The 12,706-nt window shown below is 44.6% G+C and overlaps 1 long non-coding RNA gene across 1 annotated transcript in view; it reads left to right on the top strand.

Annotated features, from left to right (window-relative positions):
* LOC144699557 (uncharacterized) overlaps positions 1–11,322 on the top strand; it is a 29,966-nt gene extending 18,644 nt beyond the window's left edge. Inside the window, exon 3 of the long non-coding RNA XR_013580560.1 lies at positions 11,181–11,322. This is a non-coding gene — a long non-coding RNA (uncharacterized LOC144699557). The remainder of the gene's footprint in view (positions 1–11,180) is intronic.
* Positions 11,323–12,706: the final 1,384 nt, after the last annotated feature.

The following is a 12,706-nucleotide window of genomic DNA, read 5'->3' as shown; positions in this document are numbered from 1 at the left end:
AACCTACTGGAGTTTTTTGAGGACATAACTAGCAGAATAGATAAGGGAGAACCAGTGGATGTGGTGTATTTGGATTTTCAGAAAGCTTTTGATAAAGTGCAACACAAGAGGCTAATATGCAGAATTAAAGCAGATGGGATTGGGGGTAATATATTGGCATGGATTGAGAATTGGTTAGCAGGCAGGAAACAGAGCAGGAATAAATGGGCCTTTTTCAGAATGGCAGGCGATGACTAGTGAGGTACCACAGGGGTCAATTCTTGGGTCCCAGCTAGTCACAATATATATCAATGATTTGGATGAGGGAACCAAATGTAATATTTCCAAGTTTGCTAACGACAAGAAACTTGGTGGAAGTGTGAATAGTGAGGAGGATGTTAAGAGGCTTCAAGGCGGCTTAGACAAGTTGAGTGAGCAGCAAATACATGGCAGATGCATTATAACATGGATAAGTGTGAAGTTATCCACTTCAGCAGGAAAACCAGGGTGCAAAGTTTTATTTAAATGGTGATAGTTTGGGAAATATTGATGTATTGTTAAAGGGACCTGGGTGTCCTTGTACACCAATCACTGAAAGCAAGAATGCAGGTGCAGCAAGCAGTTAAGAAGGCAAATGACATGCTGGCCTTCATTGCGAGAGGACTTGAGTACAGGAGCAAGGATGTCTTACTGCAGCTGTACAAGGTCTTGGTGAGACCACATCTGGAGTGCTGTGTGCAGTTTTGGTCGCCTTACCTAAGAAAGGATATACTTGCCATAGAGGGAGTGCAGCAAAAGTTCACCAGACTGATTCCTGGAATAGCAGGATTGTATGAGGAGAGATTGAGTCTATTAGCCCTTTATTAGAAGAATAGAGGGGATCTCATTAAAACGTATAAAATTCTGACAGGGCTGGACAGACTGGATGCAGGGATGCTGTTTCCTCTGGCTGGAGGGTCTTGAACAAGGGGTCACAGTCTCAGGATACAGGGTAGGCCATTTAGGACTGAGATGAGGAGAAACTCCTTCACTCAGAGGGTGGTGAACCTGTGGAATTCTCTACCACAGAAGACTGTGGAGGCCAAGTCACTGAATATATTTAAGAAGGAAATAGATAGATTCCTAGACTCCGAAGGTGTCAAGGGGTATGGGGAGAGACAAGAATATGGCGTCGAGATAGAGGATCATCCATGATCATATTGAAGGGCCGAATGGCCTACTCCTGCTCCTATTTTCTATGTTTCTAAACTAAGATTATCTGGTTATTATCAGATTTCTATTTGTACGATCTTGCTGTGTGCAAATTGGGTGCTGAGTTTCATACATTACAACAGTGACAATACTTCAAAAGCACCTGATTGGCTGTAAAATGCTTTGGGACTTCCTGAGGTTATGAAAAGCGCTAGATAGTTGCAGGTTCTGCCTTTCAGTAAATTAAACGACGGGGTTGAATGAATGATAAGGTAGATCGTAGATGGTTTTTGGAAGGGACAGGCTTAATGTGTGAATAGGTTTTTCTCATTCCATATGTTCCTGTGCTTTGAAGGTATCAACTTTCACAAGAGACCACATGCTGTGTGCTGACACAAAAACTAATAGTACAACCGCCTGTCCCTTGCTGACGTGACACTTTTTAAAAATCAAAATGGCTCTGCTTTCTACACACATAAAATCAGAAGAGGTTTTTCGGTTCAGTTTATTGCCACCCCACCTATGGAGATCACATTCATCCTTGCACAGTTTCAAAATGAGCTGCAGATGCAAGTAGTTAATCTGGAAATGCACCCACCTCCTCCTCTTTGCCATGGAGGGAATGTTCTGTTTACAAGAAGAAAACAGCAGTGGGAGAGGGTCAGCCACCTGTTTCCCCATTGGGTTCCTGCCAGTCAGCAGATGGCTGCAGAACCTGACTGAAATCTTTGTTGGTTTAATGACAGTATCTGTCAGCGCCTGCTCAGAGACGAATCTATCTGCCTACACACATCTGTATATGAGAACCATCTGCGGCTGAGTACAGGCATGTTGTAAATACCTTGGGTCTCTGTTTAAGATGGAATGGATGTGTGAAGTGAAAATTAATGGCTGCTGGTTTCTACCCCTCCCCCATCATGACTCTGTTTTCTCGTTCCTTTTCTAATCATTTGTGTTTCCTTCAATGTTTTCCATTCAAATGTTTTTTTTTCTTCCGCCTTTCAATCCTTCATCTCTGCTTCTGCGTCCGGGACCGGAGAACCCTGTACAAATCCATGGGATCTCCAGTTAATCCGGGGAAAGGGAGTCTGGGTTTAGAACACGGTGCCTGTTTCACTGGTACTGACTGGTCCACTGAAACCCCAGTATACCGGGCAGGGTGCACACACATTTCCAGAAAGTGGTGTGCCATCCAGCATTGGTGAAAGTGGAAATCTGGGGATTGTTTAAACAACAGGTTATTTTATTCAAATTAGAGTCCTGTGCTTCTTTTGAGACTCATTGTGATCAGTTGCTTAAGTTTGCACAGCAGAACATGGTTCTAACCATCAGGAGGGTCCCCTTACCAATAATATTTGAAGGGACCTTGCAGTGCAAGTGGGTGAGTTGCTGGTTTCTCAGTTCAGATTGATAGTTAACTTGTGAACGTTTCTTTTAATCACTCTGAGAAGCTCATCTTGTCAAAACTGAGCAAGATTTTGCTTACCTTGTTCTTTTGTTTGCTACCCCACAGATAGTTTGGCTGCAGTCCTGGTGATCTCATGGCTTCCTGAGCTGCCTTTGGGGCTGAATAGTGAAGGGGAGCAGCAGGAAGACAGCAGAGAGCAGGAGTAGCTGCCATAGGAGGGAGGAGGAGGACAGTACTGAGCAAGAGGCCACACCTTCCAAACCCATGACCACTACCATCTGGAAGGACAAGAGCAGCAGATAGATGGGAACACCACCAGCTGGAAGTTCTCCTCCAAGCCACACACCATCCTGACTTGGAAATATATCGCTGTTCCTTCACTATCACAGGGTCAAAATCCTGGAATTCCCTTCCTAACAGCACTGTGGGTGTACCTACACCACATGGACTGACTAGTTCAAGAAGGCAGCTCACCACCACCTTCTCAGGGGAAGCTAGGGATGGGCAATAAATGCTGGACTTGCCAGCGATGCCCACATCCCATGAATACATTTTTTAAAAACCCTTACAGTGGGTATACAGGCACCACTTCTCTGACAGTAAATTCACTCAGGCGCAATATCTCAGATTTCACTTCACTGAGGAGATTTGCCACCGAGGCTATGTTACCCACTGCAGCCACTACCTGAACATTGAACCAGGACATCGACAGCAGTGCCTGTGCATGGCAATGCTATCATGATATACCTCAGAGTCCTTTCAGGTGACATCAATGACATCTCCCAATTCTCAGTCACAACAATGTATCAGGGAGGTCACCTGGGCTCTCTACACCAGTAGAAACAGATACACCTCTTTTCCTTTATATTCATTCATGGGATGCAGGTGTGGGTGTTACTGGCTAGGCCCTTGTTCAGAGGGCAGTTAAGAATCAACGACATTGCTGTGGGCCTGGAGTCATATGTAGGCCAGACCAGGTAAGAACAACAGATTTCTTTCCCTAAAGGGCATCATCAGACTTTTAATGGATTCAAATTTCACCATCATGGTGGGATTTGAACCTGGGTCCCCAGGGCATTATCTTGGGTCTCCAGAATACAAAGTGACAATACCACCATGCCACCACCTCCCTCTATGGGCAGAGCAAAGCAGGACAAAAGAGCATCAGGTTTTGCCTGAATGGAAGGCTTCCCTAGCGCGCAATATGCCAGAGACTGCGGCGTACCAAGTCTACAGGAGGTGTTGTGGTGCAGTAGGTTGTGTCCCTGCTTCTAAGCCAGCAGCTCTGGGTTTGAGTCCCACACCAGGACTTGAAGGTTGAGGAAGGTGTGTTCATAACATATCCAAACAGATTTTGTATTAACCTCCATACCCTTCCAACATGCGGTGGTAAAAGTGGGAAAGATTCCTGGTCAGCCATGTGATGGAAAGAAAGTTGGAGCCTTGATCATTACTATCCATAGCTCCAGACTACAACATGCATTTAAAATTGCATATTGCTAGAGCAACTCAGACCCCCTGAGTGAGCTGTGATGTAACAGCTCTCCGACCTGTTCCTGCCTCCCTTCTTTCCTCTGAACAGGTATCAGGACCTGGATGTCTGCAAGCCGCCCGAATCCAGAGGCTCAGCACTTGAGCATGTCAATAAGACAATTAACAGCCAGTTAAAGGGCTGAAAGCTCTTAGGCACAGGGACAATGAGGAGTCAAACTAAGTAATTAAATGTTAGTGGCAGCTAAGCAGGGAGCCAGTCACTTAACCGGTCTATCATAATCAGTGAATTAAAGGGCAACAGAGAGGTCTTCAGGTGCAGTGAATAGTGTCCCTATCTCTAGGTCAGAAGATCTGGGTTCAAGTCCCACTTCATAACTTGATGGCCATGGAAGTTGTGTTCATAATGTAGCCAAACAAGTTGACTATCAGCCTGTAAATCCTTGCAATATGCCTTATGACAGGTGGTAAGAGCGGGAGTGTTTTCTGGTCAGCCATGCTCCTGAAGGCTATGGCATACCACACTGCAGCATTTTGCCAAGTATAATCATGGATCAATCCAATGGAAGTCCACGGTTGCCAATACTCTCTTAGGACATGGTATGAGGAGGAGGAATTAAAGGGCAACAACTGATAGAGAGCTGCTCAGGGAGAGGCACACAGTACAAATATAGGCTAGTGATCCTGAGGCACACAGAGGTGTTGGGCGACTTCACTGCCACAGCCCCTTAACGTGCATGCTGGCCATTATTTGATGTGATGCAACATGGGGTTAGGACCTGGTAATGCACCAAACTTGGCTGAGAGCCCAGACAGCTATTAAATTACGAGAACACCTGCTCCCCAGAGGAAACATTGTTTGATCGACAGATCAGGCTCTCTGATCTCTGCCGTCAATTTCACAATGTTTGTTGACAAAAGTCAAGTGATTTCAAGTGTTTGTGGTTTTTGAGGCTTTAAAGGGCCTGGATGATTGACACTTTTATTAGCTTGCTGTCCAGACTTTTTTTTCATAGGAGAAATTTATCAATGGGTTGCATTTTTCCAAAGATTTTTGTTTAGAAATACCACTATTCGCTATGGTGTTCATTGGTTCTAGAAAGTGTGCATTAATTCAATGGGCATGGAGGTGCCAGAACTTGGTATAGGGGGCATGAGCAGTGTGGGTGGACAGGCAGAGCTTGGCATAGAGGGCCTGAGGGGGTGGATGGGGAGGTGTAACTTGGCGTAGGGGGCATGAGGGGGTGCTTTTTGAACCTACCTTTTAAAAGCTCCCCTCATGCACACTCGGGTTCATGGCTCCTTGAAGGGGCCATGAACCACAAATCTATAAAAACTTGGCCAGACTCCATGAAATATCTATCTCTGCAATGGAGCCGGCCAGGTTGGGAGTGCCAGATGCGGGCTTCTGACAGGAAGCAGCTCGCACCCTTTAAAGGCAGCCTCGAAAATTAGGTCACCTGAGAACGGTGTTGGGAATCCTGGAGTTAACCCAACTTGGTGAAAATCCAGACCACTAGGTCGGATGACCAAAAGCTTGGTCAGAGAAATAGATTTTAAGAAGCGTCTTGAGGAAAGCGAGATAGAGAGGCGTGGGGAAGGAATTCCAGGCTTGGGACTGAGGTAACTGAAGCTTAAAAGGTGTGAGAGGAGACATAAGTGTTTAGACACCTTTGTGATTTGCACCACACCCCAAAGACAAATAACCTGCTAATGCTCATCACCTTTGGCTGAGAATTGAAAGGTGGCCAAGTAGGGGATGTACAAGAAGGCAACAAGTACTGATAGCACTATCCCAGGATGAGTTAGTACCTGAAGGAGAGTGAGTATAAAAATAAAGCATGGATTCCTTAGAAAGCCAGGTGTTGCACTGAATTTAGGCTTAATGAAAATCTTGGCTCTAGGTGAGCTGGTAATTCTTATAAAATACGAACTTACACTTTGAGCTTCATCCTGCTTATCCTTAGACTGAATTTGTAATGCACTACAAAGTGCTTCCCTCTGTTAACGTGGAATTGTCCGCTCTGGTGTTTATTAGTGGAACACTGCACAGATGTGAATTTTGAAGACTGGATGAGAGGACAAAAATAACAGCGATCCTATGTACAGCAGCGTTCAATTACAGATTAGAATCCTTGGATTTGGAATGGTTTTGGACCCTAGCCATTAGACGTCCTCTGGTTTGACATTTTTGGCTGAAAGTCTCTTCAGGTTTGAGCTTTCCTAAGGAAGTCTTGTTCAAGGTGTACATCTGATTTATGTGAGGTTTTTATCCCCCATTTATTTAAAGGTTTTTTTCCTTCTTTCAATTTGATTACCATCATCCTTTCTCTGCTCTATTGTATTTGTGTTTGGCCATTTTGGACACACTGATATGATGGTAAGGAGGCTGCAGCTACAATTGATTCATTCCGTGCCTGGTGGGCACCGCGGGGACTGGGGTGGTTTGTTGACCCCTTTAATCACATTTTGGTTTGATGTTTGTAAGGTTCCTTTAAAGTTTTTCCTTGATTTTACAGCTGACCTGATTTAGGGGCTGTGCTTGATTTATCCCTTGTTTTTGTTAATTTAGTTAATTGTTTTAACTCTACAAGAGTTACAACTGATTCATCCTAACAACAGCCCACAAATGACTGAGAACAAAGAGTTCACCTTGTGGGATTGTGTTCTCGTTTAGAGTTGGGATAATAAGCTCTCCCAAAGGAATAGTTGGGGAGTGTGGAATTGAATCACACCAGGAAGATTTTGTGTTGAATTTGCTGATCTCAGCTGTTTCAATTGTAAGGGTCCTATCATTGCCTTAGGAACACAGGAACAGGAGAAGGCCATTCAGCCCCTCACACGTCTTGACATCACCCCTGAATGGTCTAGTTCTAATTTTAAGGTTATGCCCCTTTGGTCTGGGTTCCCAACCAGAAGAAATTCCTTCTATCAACCGCATAAATCCCTTTAATCATCTTAATCACTTCAATTAAATCCCCCTTAATCCCCTACACTGAATTGGGTACAAGTCCAGTCTATGCAAAAATAAAAGCAAAGTAGTAAGGATGCTGGAAATCTGAAACAAAAACAAAAATTGCTGGAAAAACTCAGCGGGTCTGATAGTATCTGTGAAAAGGAAGACAGAGTTAACATTTTGAGTCCATATGACTCTTCATCAGGACTAAAGAGGAATAAGAAATGTGGTGAAATATTTCGTTTGTTTGCGTTGAGCTTCACTGGAACATTGCAGCAGGCCAAGGACGGACATGTGGGCAAACTAGAGGAACAGCACCTCATCTTCCAATTAGGAACTATACAGCCTTCCGGACTTAACATTGCGTACAACAACTTCAGATCATGAACTCTCTCCTCCATCTTCACCCCCTTTCTGATCCCCTTTTTTCTAATAATTATTATATATTTATATATATATACATTTTCTTTTCCCACCTATTTCTATTATTATTTTTAAAATTGATTTCCATCCATTGTTTTATCTCCACCTTTTAACCTATTACGATCCCTTCCCCCCACCCCACCCCCACTAGGGATATCTGTACCTTGCTCGTCCTGCTTTCTACCCTTAATGTCACCATTAGCACATTCCATAGCTAATATCACCACCGTCAGCACCCCTTTGTCCTTTTGTCTATGACATCTTTGGCAATCTCTCCTTTGCCTCCACCTATCACTGGCCCTCTATCCAGCTCCACCTGTCCCAACCCCCTTAAACAGCTTATATTTCACCACATTTCTTATTCCTCTTTAGACCTGATGAAGAGTCATACACTCGAAATGTTAACTCTGTCTTCCTTTCCACAGATGCTGTCAAACCTGCTAAGTTTTTGCAGCAATTTTTGTTTTTGTTCCAGCCTATGCAACCGGTCTTCATAATTTAACCATCCCTGGACTAGGGAACAGAAAGCTCACACAGGCTTCTTATTCCTTGATAGCTGTTCAGTGACCCTTGTTGGAAAGCGAGTGTCTATGAGGTTGAGAGCTTGGCTCTGATGCTTCCTACCATCGGAATTGAAAGCACACCTGAATATATAATTTGTTTTGACACGTGAATTAAAAAAGATCAGATTGATGATTTAACAAAAGGTTGCTATGCCTAATTGGGTAATTGTTTATTTAAAATGATGACAGAAAAATTAAAATGGTTACAGATTTGACAGATTGAGAAGGAGGAAGAGAAAAGAAAGTGATAATAAAAAAGAAATGCTGCTTTGTTACTTCAATACCTGCAAATAGGGGCTGATTATGGCAATACGGTAATGTCACTAGGCTAGTAATCCAGAGGCCCAAGCTAATCCTTTGGGGACATGAATTCAAATCCTGCTACAACCGCTGGTGGAAGTTAAATTCAATTAATTAATAAACCTGGAATTGAAAGCTAGTATCACTGAAACGATTGATTGTCGTAAAAACCCATCTGGTTCACTAAACTCCTTTAGGGAAGGAAATCTGCTATCCTTATCTGGCCTGGCCTACATGTGACTCTGGACCCATAACAATGTCATTGACTCTTAAATGCCCTAGCAAGCCATTTAGTTGCTACAGATACCTGATGGCAAGTCACGACCTCCCTCTTAAGGGCAATTAGGGATGAGCAACAAAAGCTGGCCTTGCAAGCGACATTTACAACCCATGGAAGAATAAAACAAAAAACTAACTATAGAATATGTTACCCAGTAAACTTAGTCCTACAATCACTGAAGTGACCACCTTCTGTTGATTACAGGTACTGTAAATTACAGTGTATAAGTCGACCCAGCGTATAAGACCGCTCCAAAAATCATGGTTTTGCATATAAGTCAACCCCTCTATTCAGCCACGACATGCTATTACATACGTTAGTAATCAGCCTCAATCTTTCACCCCACAAATGCATGCTTTACTTACTGGTACCTTGTAACTGCATGCGAGGGATCAAGCAGGTGTCACAGGCTGTGTTGCAAAGATGCAGAGGAGTTTAAGATATGCTCGCTCTCTGCATGGGGTGCTGATGACATTTCAAGATGGCAACCACACACACACCCACACCAGCGGTTCACATTTATACTTGCCGTATAAATCAACCCCCTTTTATTTTTTGAAGGGATTTTTCGAGGTTTCAAAAGTCATCTTGTATACCGACATCTACGGTGAGTTCTTCCAACAGTCCGCCAGGTTCCTCCTATCAACACTTGGTCAGATCTCGTTCACTCAGTCGGGTTTTTCCTTTCCCTTGATTACTGTTGTCATGCCCGGTAAAGGCACATCATATTCATAATTTCAAAACATAAACTGTACTGAGTGTGGAATCTTCTGGAAATGACTCTCCTTTTCAAAATGGACACTGCTGGGCTGCACAAGATGGCCACCGAGTGTCATCTCACTTGGTCTGTGGATTCAAAAACTGCCACACTCTCTCAAAGGGACAAAAGGGATTCATTTCAGTCTAACGGTGTCACTAACATCCAAAAAGGTATTTCCTGACTTGAGTGGGTCATTCTGAAACCAAGTTGGTGATTTTTTAAATATATTTGTTCATGGGATGTGGGCATTACTGACTAGGCTAGCACTTATTGCCCATCGGCAATTGCCCTTGAGAAGGTGGCAGAGAACCACCATTGTCTCAAACCCTCAGGGTGAATGTCTACAAATAATAATCCAGGTTGTGGCTAATCAATGTAAGCCCACCATATTTGTAAGCAGGAGCTGTGAGAAACCACATGGTAAGGCAGCCATGTTGGCCTCTTTATTTATTCTTTAAGTGCTGTCTGTAAGAGGGACGTAACAACACAACAACTGCAGAAACAGCAGCAGCAGAAAGGGCAGCAAAACCTATACCTTAAGAGCTGTTCCTTTTCAAGTCCACCAAGGCAGTAAAACAACCTCCTGGTAACAAGACTACAAGTAACTACCCTCGTGACCAGCAAAAAGCCCAACCCTTCAAGAGAACCTTGCAACGACTCTGATATTCTGCTATTGAATTCACCTCGCCACACTTCACTCATTGAAAGATGTTTGGGGGAGGAGGATTTCCTTGTTGAGGTGCCTTCTCATTCTCTCACCTACACTGGCAGCGGTGGGGCTGCCCGCTGCCCAGAACCACCAACCGGTGCTCCAAATGTGGGAGCCCGCCCTTTGTCCTGAATTGGATGGGGCTCCCAGAGGCGGCCTCCTCCAAAATCTCCCTCAGGATCCCGCCACCGGCTTCTCCTGGTTCCTGACCCGCATCTGAAGGTGGGATTAGGACCCAGGAATAAAAATTCTGCCCAAAATCTCAGGTGAAGCTTTTGTTATTACAAACACAGGGGAATTTTCAAGGATCTGACCTGTGAGAACTTTGGTAACCCTGGCAACTGACCCTTGCTCCTGTCTATTTGCATTACTTTTCTTTCAAGTGCTTTTTTAAAAATTATTTCTGAGATTTATGTTTCTAATTGAACATTCTGTCCTGAGGTAACCAGGCTGCAGTTCTTGGTTGTTGACCTTTTTAATTTTCCCAAAAGTTATTGCAGCATTTTTGGGTGGGTGCTCCACATAAATGCTCTCTCCAAGGGATCTGGTGAACACTGATGAATCTAGTGGTCTCTTTTTCACCTTCATCCTCGTCTATCTCAGTTTTTACATGGTTTCTTTGAAAATCAAATAGGATTTTGCAGTATCTTTTATGGAGCCTGTGACTGGAAATGGCAGCAAAATCAGTACCGTATTAATGTACATATAGGCCACACCCCTAACCTTGAGTCATTTGGACCTCCAGGTCAAATATTATTAATGTGCATACTTCCCACAACCCTAACTTCAAGATTTTTGCTGTGTGCATGTAGGGTCATTTCAGCCACCAATGCAATGCTCACTTTTTAAAACTGAATTGGCTTAAAAAGTTGTGAGCTTTTAAGAGAGGATAACAGTAGGTATTGCAGGTTACAGCAAAGACAGCCATTCAGCCCATCATTTTTATGCTGGCTCCTCTCTAGAGTTGTGCAACAAAGAGGATGTTGTGCTTTAAATGGTTCATTTTGGACTATTTGTGAGAACAAAGTAAATAAGGAGGACAAAGATGCAAGTTATACAAAATTAATGGGTTTTTCTCATTTTCTTAAATTGCTGCAGTTTTTTTTTCCCTGGGTGAAAGGCCAAAGTTCATTGCGAGGCAATGGCTGCGATTTTCCAGTCTCGATGTGGCAGGACCCATTGTTTGAGATTCGGCAGCCCAGCCAAAAGTCCATTGATTTTCGACGGGACCTGTTGATCCCGGCAGCAGGCAGGTCCGGAAAATCCCGTCCAACGAAGGATTGATTCAGGAAGCAAGTGAGGTAAATCAAGATGAAGGACTGATGGTAAGGTTGGGCCGCAAGAGACTGTAGAATTTTTAATTTTGGCTTATTAATATAAATTCCATTGTTTTCATATTTTTATGGATTACTCTAATCCAACCATAGTGATTTCTCATGTCATGTGTGCTCTACCTGAGAGCAGCTTCTTGGCTCGTTGTCTGCTGACGCTCCATCCTGAGTCATTTTCTTGGCAGGTTTTGTCAGTGGCAGCTTGCTGAAATGGGAACCAAAACCAGACTGTTGGCATTATTCTGAACCAGACGCTAATCGAGCCATCTAGCCAACTGAGCCACCACGTGGAGCCTGTGCTGGCCCCGCAAGAGGAAGCAGCCAGTGTCACAGCTGGCATCTCCCTAGTCACTGCAGCCTCATCGGATGCCACAGTCACTGGAAGAGGGGCGAAGGAGCTGCTGCCCTCATCTGGAGCGTCCTGAGAGGAGCTCGCAGAGATGACAGGCAGCTCGTGCACCAAAGTGAGGTCACTCTGGACCTTCCTGCTCACCATTGATGGAAGGGCACCTAGCTGGATTACTGAGTGCCCAATCCATCTCCACACTGGGACTGACCACCTGAAGTTATTGCCGGTGTGAGGGCTTTCAGGTCCAAGCGCATCCCCAGGAATCCCTGATTGAGCTCCTGGAGGAGCCTCTCCATGAGAATCGCCACTCTCTCAATGGAGGAGGCATAACACCTGGTCATGAGAGTCAACATAGTGCTCACACTCCGCAAGGACTCCTACACAATGGAGACCATGGGATGCATTCTCTCATGTATCTCCCCCAGATCCTCCCGCACACCCTGCTGCATGTCCAGCATCTGCTGCCTCAGGGACGATTCCAGAGGCTCATCATCAGCTACCAACTGAGCATTGTCCTGATCCCCAGCATTCCCCCGACTGCCGGTGCCCTGGGCACTCTCTGCCTCCGCCTGCACCTCAAGCAAGTGTGGAGTGCCCTCACCAATGTGCACTGAGATAGTAGCCGGCGATCTAATGCCCACCGTGATGCTGGTATATGTGCTGGTGCCTGCTTCAGAGAGCAGGTGTGACTCAGGTCGTTCTGATCAGTCCTCAGGAGTCAAGGGTGAGCGTTCAGGCTCCTCATCCTGAGGGGCTGGTGATGAGCCTAAAAGGAACAACAAGGACATGTCATTAGTTGAAGTTGTCACTCTGTTACTGTGCATGCCTGGCAGCCTCATGAGACAGAGATATGCATCAGGGTGCCCTCGTCTTTCCATTATCAATGGGGATTACAGGTTCGAGGCTCACATCACTGTAGAGACTACAGTGGAATGGTTGCAATTACCGACATTCTCACCTCAGTGC

Source organism: Cetorhinus maximus, chromosome 24 (assembly GCF_964194155.1).
Source record: "Cetorhinus maximus chromosome 24, sCetMax3.hap1.1, whole genome shotgun sequence".
Taxonomy (NCBI): domain Eukaryota; kingdom Metazoa; phylum Chordata; class Chondrichthyes; order Lamniformes; family Cetorhinidae; genus Cetorhinus; species Cetorhinus maximus.
Note: the sequence above shows the minus strand (reverse complement) of the source record. Positions and strands in the feature narration are given on the sequence as shown.